The 18,394-nt window shown below is 52.4% G+C and overlaps 1 long non-coding RNA gene across 2 annotated transcripts in view; it reads left to right on the top strand.

Moving 5' to 3' along the window:
- The first annotated feature begins 309 nt into the window (after window positions 1-309).
- Window positions 310-18,394, top strand: part of LOC106506983 (uncharacterized) — a 63,191-nt gene continuing 45,106 nt past the window's right edge. Inside the window, exons 1-4 of one of the 2 annotated variants that reach the window (XR_002340616.2) lie at window positions 310-467; window positions 3,653-3,781; window positions 12,393-12,422; window positions 12,919-13,019. This is a non-coding gene — a long non-coding RNA (uncharacterized LOC106506983). Of the gene's footprint in view, window positions 468-3,652; window positions 3,782-12,392; window positions 12,423-12,918; window positions 13,020-18,394 lie in introns of those variants that run through there. The other variant, XR_014834766.1, reaches the window with a different exon arrangement.

Raw genomic sequence — 18,394 nt, 5'->3', positions numbered from 1 at the left:
AAGGGACTTGCCCAAGGTCACAGAGCAAGTGGGTGGCAAAGCCAGGTCTTCTGGGTCCCAGTCCAGTGCTTCTCCATTGTCCCCCACCCATATGTGACTGATTTACCTCTAGGAGGGGGGAATCTAGGAAAATGGGTGGGAACTTGGACTGCTCACAAGAGCCACAGCTGGGTCTGAGAAGGTTAAATTCCCAGCTGGAAGCATTCATCGAAGCCTGTAGAAACCGGGCAGTCCTTACAACTTGCAAATAAGTACTTCAGGCCACAGGAAATGATCCCAGACCACAAGGCCCTGGGATTGCACCAGAACAGTCCTGCCTGCGTGTCAGCCAGGGTGTGGGAGAGGCAGCCTGGGGTGGGGAGGGGAAGAAGGCATCCTACACAGACCCTGACTTTAGAGCCAGTTCTGTTATTCTGCTAGCTGAGGATCCTCAGGCAAATTGTGACCCCAGCCCCATCTGTGAACTGGTAACAGTAGACAGTAGCTACTCAGGGTGTTGCTATGAGGAATAACTGGCTCTCTGGCGGCGGCGGCGGCGGCGGCGGCGGCGGCATGCAAAGGCATTGCGAACTAAAATGCTGTTCAGGCCAGAGGGATTGTTCTGTTCTGAGAATTGCCGCTTGTATACATGACCTCTGGGTAACTTAGGAGGAGGTCACCCTGGAGGTGCCATGTTCCAGGGCCACTGCCTCCCCTTTGGGGAGAGTGGGGAAAGCGGGTGATTATCTATTCTGTGTCGGGGGAGGTGAACGGATGTGCCTTTGGGGTTGGGGGGGGGGTGAATAGGGGCTGGGTGCCTGCGGAGCAGCCTTTCATGTGGGGGCTGAACCGAGGTGTCCTGAGGCAGAGCTGGGGCCTGTGGGCAGGAATGCCTTTCCACAAAGCCGCCCCACATCGCTGAGTCCCTCCTTCCTTGACCACAGCAGCGCGCGGGGACCTGGGGGAGGGAGGCGGGGCTTCTGGCCTTTTCTCTGGGAAGAATCTCCTTCCAAGAGGGTCCTAGCCAGAACACAGGATTTCCATTTCAATGCTCCCTGGCAAGCTGCCCTCCCCCGAAATCTGCTAAAGGCTCACGGAAAAGCCTTTAAAAACACACTAATTACAAACAATTCCTCGGCTTCTCCTGATTTCCCTCCACGCGGCACTGGGAGAGGGGGCCGGGGTGGGGCCAGCCCGAGCTGAGCTGGGGAGGGGGCGGAGGCGGGGAGGGGGCGGAGGCGGGGAGGGGTCGCTTGCTCACGCCTGCTGCTTTGTATGTGAAAGCCCTGCCCGAGCCCAGCCCCAGCCTCATCGCTGACCCAAGGGGACCAGGACTGGGTCTCCTACTTCTTTGTGGGTGTCCAAAGCCCCGGGTGAGCCTGGGTGACTGGGAAAAGCTACGAAAACCTAGAACAGGCACTTGGGAAAAGGCAGTGGGTCTCTGGGAAGCCTGATGTAAAATGGAGCCAGAACGTGAATTTCAGGGGGCTGTGCCTGCCCCCAGGTGCCAGCCCATACCCCTCAGCCCGGCCCTGCCCCCTGCTGCCGCTGAGCCCTTTAACCCAGGTCTCCGTAGCCTGTGCAGCCATAGGCTCTAGAGTCAGGTGTCTGAAAGATGAATTTGTTCCTGAATTCCCACCTTTGCCCCCCGCCCAGCAAGTGGGTGGGCAGGTAACGTTTCTGAGCTCTCCAAGCCCAACAAAGCTTTTGCAGTGGCTCTCAACAGTTCTGGCCTAGTCTGGGAGAGTGCCTGGGGCATCTTGGCTAAAGTTTGGTTTGCTCACAGCAACTCTTACAAGCAGGGCCCCAGCCCTGAAGGGGTCATTCTGTGCCTTTTGGAAGCTGAATGAAAGGAACCCCATTAATCTGTTCTGACTGGCCTCAACTAATGTCTTTGTTCATGAAGAGCTGGGGGGGGGGGACTATTTCATGCCTCTCAGGCCTTTGTCTGTTAATAACAATAATCACTAGCTCTCCTAGAACACATACTCTGTGCCAGAAGCAGTTCTAAGCATCTATATGTATTTCCTCATTTAATCGTTGCAACCGGCTCTGTGAGGAAGAAACCAAGGCACAGAGAAGTGATGTGTCTAGGGTCACACAGCTGGTAGTAAAGCAGTCGGGCTTGGAGCCCAGGTGGTATGGCTCCAAAGTCTTGATAACTGTCTACCATGATGAATGCCTGCCCCTTGCCAGTCATTCAGCATGTGTACTCTCCTATACAGCAATTGTGTAAGGCAGATGAATGAGGCAAGAAAGGCTCACAGGGTTACATGCTTTCCTTGAGGCCCTACCATTGGTAAGCAGCAGAGGTGGTATTTCAAAACCCAGCTCTGCCTGGCTCTTGACACATTGACTTTCCTCAAATACCTTTGTTACTGTTGGGAACATTCTAAGAACTCAGATGCAATGCTCTCTCTGCTGGGTGCTTACTGATGCACCAGTTATTTGATTGTTTTACATGTATCACCTCACTGGAGACTTACACCTACTTTGTGAGGATGGGGGTGTCTTCCATCTGCAGGTGAGAACATGAGTCTCAAAGACCTTCTCTTTTGCCTTTCAACCCTCTGGGAAGGCCACCCCGAACCATCATAGCACTCACATACCCATTTCTTCAGGGACAAACCCTCCCCGGCCACAGTCTCATTCTCTTCACACTTGTAGCTTGGAAAGAAATGGGGCTTATTGAAACCTTTATGGGTTGATTAGATTTTGGAGTCCTGGCTCTGCCACTTCTGAGCTGGGTGACTTGGGATAAGTCACTGCCCTGCCTGAGCTACCTCATTCCAGGCGTGTGAGGCTGATCAAGTGACAACATGGGATGGGACAGCATTTCGTAAACTCCAGAAGGCTGCACAGAGGCAAGTGGGGGTTTTGAGATGAAGGTCGTCATCTCTGGGTTTCCATCCCTAGCATTCTGGCATGACCTCATTGCACACGTGTCCAACACATGCATTGGCACCACTATTGAAATACACATACCAGCACTGGTAAGCTTCAAACAGATGGGTGGGAGGTGATCGGCCTTGCCCCTGAGTTGTCTCTCCTCCAGCCATCCACTAGTTCCTTTAATCCCTCCTTCCAGGACAAGATTTCAAGACCCCTTCCCCCAAGGCCACTAGATAAAGTAGAACCATCAGGGGGGTTGGTATCATGCAGACCTGGGTTTAAAATCATGTTCTGTCCCATTTCAAGCTATGCAATCTTGGAAAACTCCCATTACCTCTCTGAGCCTCAGTTGCCTCATCTGTAAAATGGAGATAATACTAGTACTATTAGGCTGGTCTGAGGCTCAAATGAAAAGTCCTGGGCTAGGGGCTAGAGATGCAAAGATAAATAGACCTCAGTCCTTGATATCAAGTAGCAGGGGAGGAAGGTCATGCGGCAGGCAGATGTTCTCAAGTGCCATGATGGAATTTTGCCAGGGCTCTAGGGGCCCAGAAGAGGGCCACTTATCTTAGTCTCAGAGGAGGAGGTGGCTTCGCAAGGATGGTAATGCGTGAGCTGGTCTTTGAAGGGGGAATAATAGCTAATAACAGCTAACACTTATGCAGCACTTAGTATGTGCCAGGCACTGTTCTAAGTGCTTTACAAGCATGATCTAATTTACTTCCTTATGAGATGAATACAAGCTTCTGAGCGAAAAACCTTTGTTATCCCCATTTTACAGATAGGGAAACCAAGGCACAGAGAAGGTGTGTGACTTGCCCGCTTAATCACCCCACCAAACTGCCCCTGTGATGAAGTTTGTCACTTGAAGAGGAGGCTGAGAGAAGTGAGCACAACATGAAAGAGCGTGGTACGTGCTGGGCCTCAGAGGTGAGGTGGGTGAGCAGGGCCATATCCCAGAGGGCCTTGTGTGCCAGGCTCAGGAAGTTAAGACTCGACTCTGGAGACAATGGGGGAATCACTGGCAGATTTTAATTGGGGAATTACATGCTCAGATTTGTCTGCAGAGAAGGGCTCTCTGGCTGCAGGGTAGAGGCTGGTCAGAGGAGGACGCACTCTGGTGGCAGAGAAATGATAAAGGCCTGAATTAGGGCAGTGTTTGTAGGGATGGAATGCTTGGGATGGATTCCAGAGCTATTAAGGAGGTAAAATTGGCAGGTCATGGTAATTAATTAGATGTGAGGGGTTAGGGAGAGGGAGGAGAGAAGGTTTCGAGCTTGAGAGCGTGCCTGAGTGTATTGATAAATGAAACTGGCAGAAGTGTGGCCTGGGAGTATGATAAGGTCTATTTGGGGCTAGTGGGTTTGCAGTGTCTTCAGAGATGACCACCGGGTAAATGTTGGTATCGGCTACAGCTCAGAGGAATGGTCCAGGCTGAGGTGACATTTGGAATTCACTGGCCCAGGAGGAGATGGTGGAAGTCACAGGAGGGGCTGAGCACCTGGGGAGCATCTGTGGGGAGGGGAGGCTTGCAAGCAGCACTTTGGGGAACCCAGCATATAAGGGGGGTGCTGAAGGAGAGGGGCCTGTGAAAGGGCCTGAGAAAAAATGGTCAGAGAAGTAGGAGAACCAGGGAAGCCACATCTAAGTAGAGAGGCTCGAATTAGGAAGTAGAGCTTTTCCTGGAGCAGGAGAGGGGGTCACAAATATCAAATGTGGCTGAGAGGTCCCCTGGGAGGGGGTTAAGGATAGAAAAGCATCCAGTGATTTTTTTTTTCTTTTTTGGCTACCACGAGGCATATGGAAATTCCTGGCCAGGAATCAGATCCCACTGTAGCTGTGGCAATGCTGGATCCTTAACTCACTGTGCCGGGCCGGGGATTGAACCTGCGTCACAGAGCTTCCAAGACGCCATAGAGCTTCCAAGATGCCACTGATCCTATTGCATCACAGTGGGAACTCTGAGAAAAGCATCCACTGACTTCTGTCATTAGATCTCTGGGGTTGGGGTGAGAGTTGAAGTAGGGGTGGGAGCCCACCAGCCTGGGTCTGAGATGGCCAGGGCAGGTAGGGAAGTGGGAACAGGAGATCAAGGACCCTGGGAAAAGGAGCTCGAGGGAGATGTAGTGTCAAGGGGGAGTCAAGAGCACATGATGCGAATGTTAGGCCCTACCCTGCCGGATTCTTTGCTCCCTGTCCACCCTCCCCCTCCCCCTGCTGACTTGGGTCTGTGCCCTGGGCGTGCTGGGGTTTGTCAGGGCCTTTCAACGTGCCGGCCCTCCATCTCTCCTCAGGCTCCCTTGAGTCTCGAGTCTCACAGCAGAAACCTCCCTTTGCTTGGCTCTGGAATCAGCCCCTGGGAGAGCAGATGAGACAGCAATTAGACCAGTTGCAACGGCCATCCGCTCACATCTCTGTGCCAGGGCAGGCCTGTTGGCACCCTGCCAAACTCCTCAGGACCAGCTCCACTGCCTGGTCTCCCTCCCATGTGGCTCCCATGGCCACCCTCTACGGAGGAGCCAACCTCTCTGGCCTCTGCCCGAGCTGGGTGTCTGCGCATTCAGGAACCAGGGGCAACCCTACCAGTCCCAGGACTGGGTCAGTGCCCATCAGTTAAAGGGCAGGGAAGGGGGAGTGAGAGGAAGAACGTGGTAGCAGGGCTCTCTTCCATGCTCCTGCCCTTCGCTTCTCCTGTGACTCTAGATGCGCTCCCTTACCAGACTCCTGTGTCTCCCCCGACTCCAGCTACTACAAAAGGACTTGCTTTTGTCTGTGGAGTTGGCCTTTGGGGGCCTGCAACATCTGCCTGCTGTGCTCCATTGCTATGGGGACCTGATTTTTCCGGAGGCGTTTTAGCCTTGATAGGAAGACTTGGGAGGCATCCATTTCCCATCAGTAGCCCCAGCTGTAGCACACTTCTCTCTTCCTAATTCCACTTGCCCTGGATAGCAGCCCCCTGCCTTCGACTTTGCCCTTTCAAAGCTGATGTATTGTGGAACTGTTCCTCGCTCTCAACATTTTGGGGGAGAATGAAGGCTATGAATACCTCAGTCCACTCTGCATTGGAAAGACTCTTCCCCTTTCCCTCCCTCCCTTCCACAAGCATCTCAGTGTCTGGCTCTGTGTTGGGTCATGGAGAAAGAGAAATGCTCCAGAGATCACCTCTCCCCTATGGAGCTCACCATCTGGTGGGAGACACACACATGTCCCTTGATCATCCAATGTCTTATTTCGATGTCATGCTGGTAGTCCAGGGAGGGAGAGCAAGGGAGGCAGTGATGGAGATCTAACTCAGTGCATGGGAGACTTGCAAGGTCGGTAGGTATGTGGGAGGCAGACAAGGAGGCAGAGGAAGCAGTGTGGGAAGAGACCTGGACACACACAATGGCCTGGTGGTTCTGGGGGCTGTGGCTTGGTTTCTAAGCACCTCTCATGGTCCTGATGAGACACTGAGCAATAGAAAGGATGTCCTTGCTCAAGGGTTGTCCCTTGTGAGGTGGTAGGCAAGAAGTAGGGAAAAGCTGCATGAGGCACAGCTTAAGGACTGCAGACACCATGTTGGTAGTGGGTGCCAAGGGCCGCTGGGCCTGGCAGAGACAGAATGTGTGTGGTTGGCTGGGGCCAGGCCATGGCTGTTGAGTCAACGGGTACAAGAAGCTTGAAATCCTCAATCTTCTCATCTCTAAAATGGGGATAATAGCACATACTTCATAGGCTTGATGTGTGGGAGAAATGACATAATGCCTACAAAAGGGCATTGGAAATATGAAGCTCTGTGTCCATGGGAAAGATCATTACTATTGGAGCCCCTCTTTCTAGCCCCCAGGCTCAAAGCTCCCACCTTCAGGAAACCTTCTCTGGTCCTTGCTAGCTGGGAGTCATAGCGCCTCTTCTGACCAGTCCTGGCATAGAATATGGGAGTGCCCAAAGGCAGGGCTATTCTGATTTCTCTCTGCCCGTGCAGGGTTTAGCCTTGGGTGGGATCCCCACAGATCAAGACCCACGTGCACACATGTTCTGCCAGGTACACACTTGGCTAAACCTACGAGTGCGTGCCAGAGTCCAGGGGCCCACACTTGGAGATGCCCTTAGGGTGCAGGTGTTCTCAGGTACACCCCATGAATGTCCATGCCTACCTCTGCACCTCTTCTGCACGCGGCTGCCGCTATACGCACGTGTACCCCCCCTTCCACTCTCCCCTCATTAGTCTGCTGGACTCAGTACCACTCACTGCAGTTTATAGATGAAGAAAGCAAGGCTCAGGGAGGTGTCCTGCAGCCAGAAAACCTCACACGGAAGCTCTGGCAGGCACATGATTTCCCAGGCCATGTCCTCCGCCCTGTTTGTGCACATGTCCTCCTGCATGTGTCCCCCTACCTCAGGCTGACCATATTTCTGCTCCACATTGGACGCTAGGGCCCATCGGCTTAACCTTGGGAAGGGCTCACAGAACTGGTCACTTGCTGGGAGGGCAGTGCTGTTAGTGGGAGTGGGGAATGTGGGGGTGGGGTGCATGTGGAGAGGGTGTTGGGGGGTGTTGGAGTTGAGGAAGGAGGGGAAAACCTGATCAAAACCATGTCACAATGGAGGGGGGGGAGAGAGAGTGAGAGAGAGAGAGAGAGAGAGAGAGAGAGAGAGAGGTTTTCATTCACAAAGAAATCATTATGGTTAATTTAATTCATTGTAGCGTTTAATACAGAAAAGCTTTTCTACAGAGACTGGGCATCAGGCCAACATTTATATATAAATGGGTTTTATTTTAAAAGCGAATGCAGTGAGGGGATAGACTGGGGTTAGCCCTCTCACTCCCTCTCTGCTTCCTCCCCTCTTTCTTTAGCTACCTTTCTGAGCCTGTGTAGATGAGAAATCGGTCTCCCACAAAGCAGGAAGGCCCTGCTCCTCGCTCCAGTGGCTCGGAATCTCTCTTACTTTTCTTCCCCAAGGCTCTGCTTCCTTCACTTTTTCAGGACTGTAGGGAGACCCTAGGGTGGGCCCAGCTCAGAGCTGTGTTGAGAAATTCAAATCCTTGCATGCTCTCCTTCAGACAGTACTTAGCGATCATTCCACCTACCTTGGCTCTACCTAGATGAGGACTTGACACTTGGAAAGGGGGCGTGACCCGACTTAGGTCACACAACTTGGTCAGTGGCAAGGGCAAAACTTGAACCCTGGTCTCCTGTTTCCCAATTCAGTGCCCCAGGAGATGCAGTCTCCCTTCCCTGTCAGCCCTCCCATCTGTAGCCAGAATCATCTTGTGGGCCTTGTGCTGCTTTCCCCTGTACCTGAGTCAGGCCGAGATTTATCATTCCAGGCAGTTCTACAAGCCTCTGAACTGATCTCCCCAACCCCCCCTCCCCATCTGTCCTAGTCCTTCAGCCAGCTAATCAACTAATTCACACTGTGGTGTCAATGGCAAATAATAACTTACTGTAAAGTGCTCATGGTGCAATTTCAGGCTCTCCGGGCTTGTTGGAGGCTGGAAAAGAGCTTCGGGGCTAGGGAGAGCTTTTAAGAGCCCATCACATTATATTACAAACCATTTATCCAGCACTCTGTGTTGCCACATATTCACTGAGTCTGGGATCAAAGCATACTGATGAACACACTGCCACGGCTTGAGTGGCAGTAGCTCTTAAAGGAACACGTCCGAAGAGGCTCCAAGATTTGCCTGTGCTCATTTTCTTCCCAGCCCCCTGGCTCCAGTGGCAGGGTCCCAGGCACCATTTCCTCTTGCTTAGCACAGTCTGGCCCTGAGGGCAGAGGAGGCGAGTGAGAACAAGGGGCCATGGCACCCACTTGAGCTCTCTAAGGAGTTATCCTCCTTTCCCTTTGTGCCCCCAGGCGCCAGGTTCAGCTTTTAGGGCCAAGGTCCATGTTTCCTTGCATGGTAGAATTACTCACACAGACTCCCATATTATAGATAGTGTAACTGAAGCCTGGAAAAGTGATGTGATGCACCCAAAACCATGACACTAGGACAGGGTGGAGCCGGAGTTGGCACTCAGATATTGTAATCCCCAAACCTCACTGCTGGCCAAAGTCCTCACCACCACCAACAAAGAGGACCATCTCAAGGTGGCTGCTCAGCCTGCCAGTATCAGAGGATGGGGCTTCTGATTGGAACAGGAGCACAGGGCCTTGCGGATGGCCTTCTTTAGCTACCCACTGGGCTCTCCCACTTCCATGGCGAGGGAGCTAGTTTGCCCAGCAGGCTGAGCATCAGGATGAAGCACAGAATCAAAAGAGGGAGCAGAGGCCTGGGTCCAGGCTCCGGGCCCAGCCCCCAGGCCCCTAGAGAACTACTAGAGGTGCTTGAGGCTGAGTTCCTGGCCCTCCTGAAGGCTCAGCAGCCTTCCTGTGAGTCCCCAGGTCTCCCAGTACCCCCGCTGGTATTTGGGGTTCAAACCCAATGCAGTCGAACATCTGGATCCCATTAGCTTGCTGCGTTCCTTCTTGGCTGGGAAGAATGCCTGCGATGCCCGAGAAGCTGCCGGACTGTGGACTTGCCGCTCATACTGGGCTATCAAAGTGGAGCGGTGGGGAGCCGGCCCCCGGGGAGGGGCTTCCAGGGCCCTCCATCAGCACCCCGCCGCCGCCGCAGCCACTGCCAGTAGCTCCGGGTGGAGCAGTGCCCTTTCAGCAGGCGCTCGCTGCTGAGGCGTGAGCCAAGGATTGGGGCTGCCCAGGCAGGCCCACTGCTTCTGATTAGCAGCTCACCCGCTGCTCCGGCCCCACCACCCTTTTCCCAGACGGGAGCCGCCCAGGTGCTCCCCCAAATCCAAGGCTGAGGCCAGGAAGGGGCCCTCTGACCCTGGTCAGTGCTGGTGGAACCTACCTCTGCAGCCCTCCCCTCGCTTTGAAAAAGCAGGCATGTGGTTTCTCCTTTCCAAATATTCCCTTGTGTCCCCTCTTTGAAGAACTCCAGCCACAACCGAACCCGAGTTAGAGGCAGCTACCAAAAATAATACCACAGAGTTCCCTTGTGGCTCAGTGAGTTAAGGATCCAGGGCTGTCACTGCAGCGGCCTTGGTCGCTGCTGTGGCTCAGGTTCGATCCCTGACTCGGGAACTTGCACATTGCTGTGGGAGCTGCCAGAAGCAAAATAAAATAAAAATAAACATAATACTATAGTATTATAGTATATAGCACAGTGGTTTACAGTGAAGGTTCTGGAACCAGGCTGCCTGATTTAACTCTTGTCTCTGCTCCATCTTAGCCCTGTGATTTGGGGCAAGTTACTTAGCCTCTCTGTGCCTTATGTCTCCCTCAAACCCTCTGTAAAGTTGTGAGAACAATAGTTCCCCAGGTCGTAGTGTTGCTGTGCAGCTTCAGTGAATTAATGCTCGTAAAGGGCTTAGAATGGTGCCTGGCACATAGTGAGCACCCAGTAAATTACTATTGTTACACAGTTTATTTGCATCCATTCACTCATTGGAGCCTCTATCAACCCTGTGACCTGGGGGTTGCAATGGAAAGCTAGGGAGGGGAGGGCCTTACCCCAAGTCACAGCCAGTAGTGGCAGGGTTGGGACTCAAGTCTCTTCTATTCCTGGCCACCTGCCAGGCCACCAGGTACCTCCCTGCATTGCCCATTGCAGCTCAGTTATGCAACAGTGGAAAGGAAGTTTAATCCAGTTTGAAATTCTCACGTTTGCCACATGATTTGATGGGCCAACAGAAACAGGTCAAGAATTTCTAAGCCTTGAGTCTAGAGAATGGCTAATTCCTCAGGCCATGGCCTCAGAGAGATAGTGTAGGTCTCAAAGCCAATGGCCTAGACCTGTCTGGGGCCCTCAAAAGGGCCACTCAGTGTCCCCCAAGACTTATCTCCCTAAGGGGGCAATTCAGGTAGCAAGAGTGAGAAGCCAAGTCTGTGATGAAGCCAAGTACTGGGAAAGGACTTGTGTCCTGATGGCTGTGGCCTGGCAGTCAGGGGCGGGGGGACACGGGGGAGATAGGCATGCCACTTTGGATAATCTGCTCAGAGGAGGGGGAGGGTAACAAGAGAACCTAGGAGCCCACATTCTAGCCAAAAGGATACCCGCCCTGGCCTTGTGTCTTGAGCAGGCTGGGGTGGCGTCTGCAGCCATATTCCATTCCCCTTGCTTTCTAGGCAGCCCATGACCTGCCTCAGTGCTGCCTGTTGGAGTAGGATGTCAGGGTAGAGGAGTCCTTGGCTTTCTCCCTTCCCCACAGTACCGGGCTGAGGCTACTTCCTAGGCCTACCCATAGCCAAGGGATCCTGGCCAGCCCTGCAGGGAGCTGGCAGGATAGCCTCCAGGGAATGTGACCACAGTTCACCCTGCCTCTGCCCACAAGGCCGGCTGGCACCAAAGGCCTTCAGCACCCTTTCTAAATTGAGCTCAGAGATTTGCTGAGGATTGAGTTCTGGAGGCAGGAGAGGGAAAGGAGGGAGAGGGGAGCACCAGAGGATGCTGCTGATGCAGAGCTCTCAAGGCAGATCTCTAGGGGCTGCTCAAACAGCTGATGCTGCTCCCCCTCCCCCAACCAGGGGGTGGGAAGGGATGAAAGCAGAGCCTGAATCCTCGGTTCAAGTCCACATGCAGCCAGTTGGTGAATGATGCCACTGGTTGAGTCACTTCCTGCCTCTGAGCCTGCAGGTCGTCGTCGTCGTCTGTATACAGAAGTGATACTGTCTCTGTCTCAGGGCTGCAGTGAGCATGGAACAGATGACATGTGGAAAGAGAGGTGCTCCAAATGGACTCCCCACATTACCCATGCCCTCAACACACACAGCTTTGTTCTGTGTCCTGGCTTCCTTGTCATGGTTATTTGTCATTTGAGGCTCCCCCCACCCCACCTAATGGCATCCTGATTTTGAGAAACTCCTTCTCTCCATTTTCTGTGGTCACAGTGGGGGGTGGGGTGGAACTGAAAGCAACTGCTTCAACTCTGGAGGTCAAAGGGGCTGGTGCGTGACTGGGGCTCCCTCTTGGAGCAGGTGCCACAGCATGGGGGTGGGGGGGGTATATCGGCCATGTTGGCTGCGTGGTGGCAAAGGTATCCTAGCCAAGCTCTGCCACACTGTGTTCCTTGTTCTTTCTCAGGTCTGCTTCTGAGCTCCTATGAGTTCTGAGTGTGCCCCTCCAGGAATCTTGGCACAAATTTCCTTTCCACTCAAGGTGACCCATTTTGGTGTCTCTGTGCCCTCTGAACCCTCCCTCCTTCACCCTCCACCAGACTGTGGGGGCCAACAACCTGCCTCTGGCCCCCCAGGTCCCTTCTCAGGGCCTGACACACACCCCCTTGCAGACTCCTCACCCCTGACTGGGGAAGGAAGCTGTGCTTTGTTGGAGGCTGGGTAGATGCTATATGCTCCGCGGAGATCCTGCTTGACAGGTGCCAGAGGAAGCCATCTGTGGTGGAGGCAGGGGTTGGGATGGATAACTTGCAGAGGTGCTGAGCAGCCTCTGCTTGGGAGACCTTAGCCACACGCGTTTGGTCCTAGTCAAGGGCTGGCCCAGAGCAGGTGCGAACTTTCTTCTTGTTCTTGCCTTGTAGTTCCGCTACTGTTGGACTAAGAAGACAAAGGTCAGTGAAGAAGCATCAGGCCTCCACCTGCAGGCCAGGCCTAGTGGAGCAGTGCCGGGGTCCGGTCGGCATAAGGGTGGTGGGGAGAAGCCAACCCTTTATTTTGGGCCATCTGCACATGGACATAAGTATACACTGAAGCATAGAACTGGTTTCATTTTTCACAAAGGGGGTCTTACTCTCCATGCATGCATGTTTTACAACTTACTTTTTAACCTTAACAGTAGGTGTGGGGCATCTTTCCATTCTGAGTGTGTTGATCTATCTTATTTTGAACAGCCGCAGCAGATCCCATAGTATGGAATCTTTTCTTAAACCAGCCCCCTAATGATGGCCATCTAGGTTGTGTACAATTTGCCCCTCTTAATATGCATTACAATTTTGTGGCTATCATTGTGCCTATGTGAGGACTTCTACAGGAAAATAACCTCAAAGAATAAGAGTTGGCTTAAATAGTTATATTTTTATCTTCTTACAACTCTGTCCCCGCAACTAGACTGGAAGCTCCTGGTGGACAGGCTCAGGGTCCTGGAGCATTGGAAGAGAGAGAAGGAGATGAGGAAGCGATCAAGGAGGTGATGATGGAAACCTTCTGAGGTAAGAGGATGTCTATCTTCTATCTGGTTCTTCTGGTGAAAAACATCTCCAACACCAGTTCTGGCCCTTTGAGGACACAGGACATGGAATCAAGAGCCATCTTTCTGGACCTTTGGATCCAGCCCACATATAGGCACACTGAAGAGGCATCCTGGCTTGGGTGAGGCGAGGCAGGAGCCAGCAGCCTCCCTCCCCACATCGAGCTCACAGACAGGATGTTTGGGTAGTGCTTCCATCCTCCCCTCCGTGTAGCCCCTGGGACCTGCACTGTCTCCAGCCTGGGGTCCCTCCTCTCCCTCCCCTATTTGCCCACCAGAGACAAAGGTCTCCCCCTTCCTCTGCCAGGGCTACACACCTCCAGAGAGCACATCCAGGCATGGTAGGGCAAAGAGACCAGAGAGCTTACAAAGTGCAGAGCCCACTGGTAGCACCTGGAAGAGTGTGGGTGGAGTGCAGGCCAGAAGCTGGGGATTTTTCCTTAATAACAACCTGGCACCCCAATTCATTAGCAGCTCTGCCTGCCTTGAAGCTTGCTTTACACTCTGTTGCCCCCACCCCCATTTCAGAGGAGCCTTCATCTTCAAAGCTTTGAGGGAAACAGTTAATTAACCCTTATAGCCCTCCTGCCTGCCCCAAAAGCTGCTGATTCCCTCATCTCCATGGGGCGGGGAAAGGGGAGGCCAGTGAAACTGAAGCCTAGAGAATGGGTGTGGAGCTGGGACCCAAGCGATCCCAGCATTCCAGACAAGGAAGCTGCCTTCCCTTCCAATCCTCCCTGGGTACACCCTTCAAATGGCTGGTGGGAGCTTCAGAGGCCAAGCCATACAGCCAAGGGGCTAAAGGTTGAAGAGGTTATCATACAACACAGTTTATTTTAGCTCAGTCCTGTCATCTCCCTGTGCCTCAGTTTCCTCATCTTTAAAACAAGAGGGATTAGGAGTTCCTGTTGTGGAGCCGCGGAAATGAATCCGACTAGTAACCATGAGGTTGCCGGTTCGATCCCTGGCCTCACTCAGTGGGTTAAGGATCTGATGTTGCCGTGAGCTGTGGTGCAGGTTGTAGACGCGGCTCGGATCCTGAGTTGCTGTGGCTGTAGTATAGGCTGGCAGCTGTAGCTCTGATTTGACCCCTAGCCTGGGAACCTCTATATGCCGCAGGTGTGGTCCTAAAATAGCAAAAACAAAAACACAAGAGGCATTAACAGCACCTAGTTGTCAGGACCATGGGGATGATCTAATGGGACATGGCAAGAATGAATGCTCTGGGAACTGTGTCCAAATAAAGATCGGAAGAAATCAGGAGTAGCCGGAAGCTGCCTCATGGTTGGAAAGGGCTGGCTGAGTGGAAGAGGGGCCCTTAAGGGGGAATGGGTGAGGAGGTGGGCCTCTTGTGCTCTGTGAGCAGGAGCTGTAGCCCGGCACTGGGCAGAGGGAGAAAGTTGCTGGCAGGGAGGAGGAGGCAGGAGACTTGTTCCCTAGCATCTTCCTCTTTCCTTATCCTCACTCTTGTTTTTTTAAGTTTTATTGAAGTATAGTTAATTTACAAGGCTGTGATAATTTCTACTTTACGACAAAATGACCCAGTCATACATATACACATATCCATTAATTCTGATTCTTTTCCCACATAGATGATCACAGAATACTGGGTAGAGTTCTCTGTGCTGTACAGCAGGTCCCCATTGCCCAGTCATTCCGCATCCTTTGTCTACACATGACAATCCCAAACCCTCAGTTCACCCCTCACACCCCGACTTATCCCCTTTGGTAACCACGTTTTTCACAGTCTGTGAGTCTATTTCTATTTTGCCAATAAGTTCATTTGTATTCTTTTTTCTAAGATTCCACATATAGGTCATATTATATGATGTTTGTCTTTCTAACTTACTTTACTTAGTATGAGAAGCTCTAGTTACATCCATTATTGCAATGGCAAGATTGCATTAATCTTTTTTATGGCTGAGTAATATTCCATTGTATATATGTACCACATCATCTTTATCCACTCCTCTGTTGATAAACATTTAGGTTGCTTCCATGTCTTGGCTATTGTAAATAGTGCTGCAGTGAACATTGGAGTGCATATGTCTTTTTGAATTATGGTTTTCTCTGGATAGATGCCCAGGAGTGGGATTGCTGGATTGCATGGTAGTTCTATTTTTACTTTTTTTCCTCCTTCAAGTTTTACACACACACACACACACACACCCACACACACCCACACACACACACTCATCTCTGCATTCATATGCATATGTGTACATAAACACACACACCAAGGTACTCACATGAGAAGAAGAATCTGGGGGACATCTTGTACCCTTCTATATGGTTATGCATGCAGCATCCAGCCACACAGAGATGCCCCCTGCCCCTGGCACGTGGGGGAATTAGCGTGTGTGTCTCCCTGGTGCCACTGGGGGGAGGAGTTTAATCTCCACACACAAGTGTGAGGTCAGCCTCACATTTTACACATAACGATACTGAGGCTTCGAGTGGGGAAGCGACTTGCTCAAGGTCATGCAGCAGAGCCAAGATGAAGAGGTAAGACTCTAACTAAAGCCAGTGTCCCTTATCCTCCTCTTACAGCATGCCACCTTTTCTCTAGGAACTTCCAGAGGGCTCCCTGTGTAGTGTGTACAAGCTGAGTGGGACCAGCACTTCTTTGGGGGAGGTTTAAGAGAAGCTGGCAGCAGCCTGACTTGAAGACTGGCTTGGCTCTCAGATACCTGCACCCTTGTGCCCCTTCCATTCGAGGAGCTGAGAGGCAGTGGCTGCTTGTCCTACATATCAGGAGAGATAGAGGGTGGCTGGGGAGGAGGAGGCCTGGAGAGGGAAAGTTCTGGCCTTTGGGAGCAGAGCCCAGGATAAGACCAGAACTGAGCCAAGCCCTGTGGGGGTGTATTGGGGGAGGCTAAGTTAGGGCCTGCTGCTGTTCTTGCCTCCTCTTCAGGTGAGGGTGTTAGGGTCAGGAAGGAGCACTTGGAGCGCCATTGAGAAACTGAGTACCCACTGAAGCCAAGCCAGGGACTGGGCCACTGTGGTGAGGCTCTTTGGGCTGAGGAGGGGGCAGCCTGGCGCCTGGTAGGAGGGGTGGCCAGGTGAGCCGCCCTCACCCCGGAGGAGGAGGGGACTGGAAGTCCAGAGCAGGAGGCTTGTTCCTCTGGAAGGGAAACCTTCAAACGCTAATTGTTAGTTGCAAGTAATTAAAGTAATTTACTCAGATTATAAAGAAATTTCTTAAGAGTGATTAAGCAACTCCGGCTGTGTATGGTTGTTGGTAATGACTTCCCCAGGGGGATTAGTGCACTTGGCAGGGTGTAATAGGGATGCTCACACCCGATGGGTCCTGATTCCTCGGCATGGTGGGGGTGGGACACAAAAGCTGAGGGCTGCTGGGGACCCCTGAGCCTTACTGGTGGAGATTGACATCAGGCCTGAGTGTTCATGGAAATCCATGTGTACCAGGTGCCCAGAGTCACAGACTCGTGTGCAGATATACTCACTTGTGTGCACAGCAAATAGCTGTCCTCACACAAAGCCCCAGACCTGGACACGTGTGTAGACTTTCCCTCAGTGGCACAAAGAGACCCTGTAGGCACAGTGACATGTATTAACGCATGGTATTCTGCCCACCTGGTCAGCCACACCAATCACAGGGTCAGCAGCCACAAATACTGGCATAGGGGCCACACCCACACCCAGATATGGCAGAGCTTGCCAAACATGTTTACAACTGGGTATATACACGGTTGCGGGTGCATAAGGGAAACATAAATTTATGCAAAGAAATACAAATCCACAGATGCAGTGACACGTGTGGACAGACACATGTATACACTCACACACAGTTCCAGACATGTATCTCGACCCACTAAGACTAATGGAACCCCAAGTGCATAGACTCAGATACTCGTACAGAGCCTCACGCACAACAGAGAATTGACCTAGACACCCTACTATTTCTCTCTCTCTCTCTCTCACACACACACACATACACATGCACGCACACATACTGTCAGTTCTTCCATGTGTTGAGAGCTACTGCCCAACTCCTCAGGGTACTCAGAGGTGGCTGAGTCAGGACCCAGGTGTTCTCAGGAGCACTGCTCTGTGGATCCCTCACCCAGTCACTCCTCCCCAGGTCACGCCAGGTGAATGGGAGGTGGGTCACAGGTAGAGGGGGAAAAGAGCAAGGGCTGGAGTTGGGGCACGGCTGAAATGAGCTCTGAGGAGTCTTTTGTGGCAGTGGGATGGAGGTCACAGGGCACAGGCTCCGGGGCCCAGAGCATTGCTTTCTAGCTATGTAACCTATTCACATATGAGCCCCTTCTGACACTTGGTTTCCTCATCTGCAAAATGAGGATAACAATGCTGCAGGTTTGTCTTAAGGATGAAATAAAAGATCACATGTGGGAGAATTTTGCACACAGTAGGCTAGCAACAGGTGAAAACTTCCTTCCTTTGAGATACCAGGGACTGTCTAAGGCTCCCTTTAGTTAAGGGAAAAACTCCTCTGAAACCCCCCTTCAGAAAGCAGGCAGGTTTTGACTGGGCCTCACTCTCTGAGGATCTCCTGGGTCCAGACCATTGGGCCTTCAGAGTTGAAAAATCTGATTAAAGGCAGAGAGCGGCCGGAGCCCTTCAAGCCCTCAGGAGCCCTAGCCTCCAGTCTTGGCATAGACTCTTGCTCACTGTATGTCCTTGGAGAGCTCCCTTCCCTTATCTAGGCCTCAGTTTCCTTCCCTGAGAGGGTAGGGATGGGGTGGGGTGGGGGTGGGGGGAAGGATGACCTTGATGATGTCCTGTCAGATTCCTCCCAGGTCTGCCATTCCAGGGTTCATATAAATGACCCACTTGAGCGTGGGTGAATGTGAATGATGGAATTGTGATGCCTAGTGTTTTGCCCTAAGAAGGTCTCTGCTACCCCCCCAGTGAGGGATGGGGGTGGGAGCCAAGCATGAGAGAGCTTTGCTGGGGAATACAGGAGCCCCAAGCTCAGGCATAAAAGAGGGAGGGAATGAAGTTACAAGCAATGTCCATGGAGCCATGCAAGAAAAGGAGTGTGGGAAAGGCCTGTGAGAATGGCTGCCCCCTCTCCATTTCCATTTCAATGAATGCCAAGGGCAACTGGAACTCTACTCTCTTGACTCTTTGAGGCTTCCCCACAGCTGTTATTCTGGTAACCATCCCCTTCCCCCAAACCTGCCACAACTTGTTTCTCTGTCCAGAGTAGCTGGAAAGTCCTTAAAGCACAAAAGGGCCCATGGATTTGTTGCAGAGACAGCAGGAAGGAGAGCTGTTTTCCCTGGTGGGCAGAGGTAGAGCAGGTGGGGTGGCTGAGATGTAGAAAGAGCTGAGTCCACTGCTTGTGGC

The sequence above is a fragment of the Sus scrofa genome, chromosome X, assembly GCF_054392235.1.
Source record: "Sus scrofa isolate SSC_HxYL_T2T_F1_AM1 chromosome X, Sscrofa_HxYL_maternal_Yorkshire_Landrace_v2.0, whole genome shotgun sequence".
In the NCBI taxonomy this organism is placed as follows: domain Eukaryota; kingdom Metazoa; phylum Chordata; class Mammalia; order Artiodactyla; family Suidae; genus Sus; species Sus scrofa.
Note: the sequence above shows the minus strand (reverse complement) of the source record. Positions and strands in the feature narration are given on the sequence as shown.